Consider the following 3,958-nt stretch of genomic DNA (forward strand, 5'->3'; position numbering starts at 1 on the left):
TGGTATATCTGTAAGAAGGACATCTCTGAGTCTCTCCTGCAGTGCTGGTCTTGTTTTTACAAACTCTCTTAGGTTTTGCTTTTCTGAGAATATCTTGATCTCGCCGTCATATTTGATGGATAATTTTGCTGGGTACAGTATTCTTGGTTGACAGTTGACCTTTTACTCTCTTAATGGATGACATCTTTCATTTCATTTCACAACTACCGTAGTCTTAGATCTTTGATGTTCAATGTCTCAAACTTATTTGTAAAATGATTTTTAACTCAAGTAGAATACACTCAAGGTCATATTTTGCTTCTTGTCAATTTGTTTTAATATTCTTCATCTTCACTTTTAACTGGCACATGAGTAATTGGATATCAGCTGACATTTTCCAAGTAATAGACGTAACCCTGGATGTGCTCAACAGTCTATGCCATGAAATTTGGAAGACTGTTGCCTAGCCAACTGACATATTTGTTCCCATTCCCAGGAAATGTAACCCAACTGAATGTGGAAATTGTAGAAAAATATCATTTGCAAGTAAAATATTGCTGAAGAGCATGCAAAAATGGCCAGAATGGTACATAGACAGGGCAGTTCCAGAAGTTCAAGCTGAGTTTAGAAGAAGCTGAGACACCAGGAATATCATTGTGATTATGGATCCTGGATAAAAACAGAAAATACCAGAAGAATGTATATCTGTGTTTTACCAATCATGCAAAGGCATTTGTCTGTATGGACCACAATAAACTATGGCTACCAGTGAGAAGAATGAAAATTCTGGAACACTTAATTGTGTTTGTGACCATATCTATACCTAGTCCAAGAAACTGTTGTCTGAACAGAACAAGGAAACACCATGGTTTAAAATGAAGAAAGGTGTGTGTTAGAGGTGTATCCTTTCTCCATACTTACTGAGTTTGTATGCTGAGCAAATAATTTGTAACTATATGAAGAAGAATGTGGTATTAGGATCAGAGAAAGATTAAGTAACAGCATTCTTTAAGCAGATGACACAATCTTTCTTACTGAAAGCAAGGGAGACCTGAAGCACTTGTTGCGAAAGATCAAAGACTATATTCTTCAGTGTACATTGCATTTTAACATCAAGAAAGTGGTCCTTACCACTGGGCCAGTGGGGAATATCATGATAAATGAAGAAAGGGTTGAAACTGTTAACAATTTAATCTTGCTTGGCTCCATAATCAACATCTTTGATATCAGCACTTAGGAAATAAGGAGATTGTTTTGTGCAAGTCCACTATCAGGGATCTCTCCAAAATACTGTACAGCAGCAGTGATGCCAGTTTGAGAACTAAGATGTGCTTGATTTAGGCCATGGTCATTTCCATTACTTACTATGCATATGGGAGATGGAGAGTATATAAAGATAACAGAAAAAGAACTGATGCCTTTGAGTTGTGATGCTGGAGAAGAGTACTGATTATCCCCTGGATTGCCAAAAGAACAAACAGATACATACGAGAAATAGTGCAGCCAGAGTGTTCCTTGAAGGAAAAAGTGATAAAGCTTCATCTCACATACTTTGGGCATGTTGTTGGGAGAGGCTGTTCCTGGGAAAAGGACAGTATGCTTAGAAAGGTGGAGGGATGGTGAAAGAAAGGAAAAACCTCAACCAGGGGATCAACACAGTGACTGCAGCAATGGGCTCAAGTCTTTCAGAGATTATGAGGATGACACCAGAACAGGATCTAGATCTGTTGTTCATAGGTATGAGTCATACTCAACTCAACAGCACCTATCAAAAATAGTATCATGTTCTGTGGACTCAGAACCTTATTCTCTTTACACATCACAGGGAAATATTCTCTCAAATCTAGATAATGAAATGATCTTGCTTTTTACCAGTCTCTAGGAGAAAAGAGAAAAAGCCTACTTGACCACTCTTCTTTTCTCAAAAACAATTGCATCCTTTATTAAAATAGTATTCTCTTCACACTTTCATATTTTTTCTTGGAAAATCCAGTAGATATGTTCTTTCCTGTGATGTCAAAGTTTTACGTTTCAAAATGTCTTTCTTTGCAGTTGATTAACTGTTTATTTTGTGCTCAGTATTTATTGTATTAATGATATCAGATTAGGGTGGAATACAAACCTCATCCTACTAAAGGCTTATATAAGCTCATGAGACTGCAATGCTAGTTCTCTGGGGATATCTGCTATCCTGGGACACTGGCACAGCATCCAACTTCATTGCTTACCAGTTTCTGCAACACCAGCCTAATCACATACAGTCATGGGAGTCGTTCCACTGACAGGTTTTGTCTCTGTGACACTTTCCAGCAAACCCAAGGGACATATAAGAGTGGGGCAATTAAATGAAGGAGGGACCACTGATGTCAAAAATCATGGAGTTATACAGATCAGACTTTTGGGATACTGTTGATTTCCCACTTCTTGCAACTGGTCTGCTACTAATCTTAGAATGAATTATAAATATAATTGATGTCAAAGAGGTGAAATTTGCTACAAAGTTTTAGACTCCTTGTAAACTGTGACTTTAGAGAAAAAAGAAAAAACAAGAGAATGATAAACATTTAATCTTTGGTAGGATTAGGAACACCCATGGATTAATGAAGCTATTATGTTGCAGTCAGTTATTAAAGGCAAAATTACTCACAGGATAAGAAGTAAATGGACCTAATTCCTGAGAAGTTGGCTAATTTGATGAATACATAAATTAAGTGACAAGTAAAAGAAAAAAAATTATAATTCCTTTGTTTTTACTATCCATACTGACAGCAAATGCAAGGGAAAAGAGTATAGGAAGTAAGTCCATCTATATCAGAGCTGAACAAAATCCTACCAGGATGGAGTTATGCCCCTGAACTTCAGGGTCTACCTGGAAAGAAAGCATCATGCAGGAGCAACTGAAAATATCCCTCCAACATGTGGTCACAAAAATGGTAGTCCTTGAGGCTGATGGGAAGGATCAAGAAGCTCTTATAGGAGCCCTGGAGGCCTGGTGGCAAGAAGATGTGCCACAATCCAGAAGGTGCGCTGTTCGAATCCACCTTCACTGAAGAAGGAGGAGCAATCTCCTCTTGTCAATTGAATCCAACTCAATGGTAAACAACAAGAAGAAGAAGAAAAAAGGAAACTATTATGGCAGAGAGAAGATGCATAAATTTATAGATCATTATTGTCAAATTTCTGAGGAATCATTACTAAAATAGATTGTAAGAATAACAAATTTAGGGGCAACATCTGTAGATCTGAATGCTGCTGAATGGAGGAGTATCTTTGGGTTAATGCATGATCCACAACTGTCTAGAAAAGAGTATGGTGTTAAGAATTTATTGTTAAAAATGGCTTCCTTAGCCATTTTCTGACTTTGCCATATAGATGAGCAGGAATATGCAAATAGGGCATGTTAGCCTATCCACAAGGGGATTGAGTAGTCTCATCATTAAATTTAACAGATACAGCAACAGAGCAAGAGAATTTTGTTACCAGTAAAGGAGAAGCAGGCATGTCATAGTTATTGTTGTTGTTGTTATGTGTCATCGAATCGCTTGCGACTCACAGCGACCCTATGTACAAGAGTCCTAAACACAAGTCTATCCTGTGCCAATCTTGCCGTCTCAAACACACTCATTCCCACCACTCCAGTCACAGAATTGATACATCTCATCGAGGGTCTTCCTCTCCTGTGCCATCCCTCCACTCTCCCAAACATGATGGCCCTCTCCAAGGACAAGTCCCTACTTGCAACATGCCAAAGTGTATCAAATGAAGCTTCAGAATCCTTGACTCCAAGGAGCATTCTGGCTTCACCCTCTCCAGGACAAGCCTGTTTGTTCTCCTAGCAGTTCATGGTACATTCAACACTCTTCTCCAGCACCACAGCTCAAAGGCATCAATTATCTTTCTATCATTCCTATTCACTGTCCAAATCTCCCATGTATAGCATATAATTGCAAAGACTATAGCCTGGATCAGGTGCACCTTA

Source organism: Elephantulus edwardii, unplaced genomic scaffold (assembly GCF_000299155.1).
Source record: "Elephantulus edwardii isolate Elephantulus edwardi_28Jun2011 unplaced genomic scaffold, EleEdw1.0 scaffold00111, whole genome shotgun sequence".
Taxonomy (NCBI): Eukaryota; Metazoa; Chordata; class Mammalia; order Macroscelidea; family Macroscelididae; genus Elephantulus; species Elephantulus edwardii.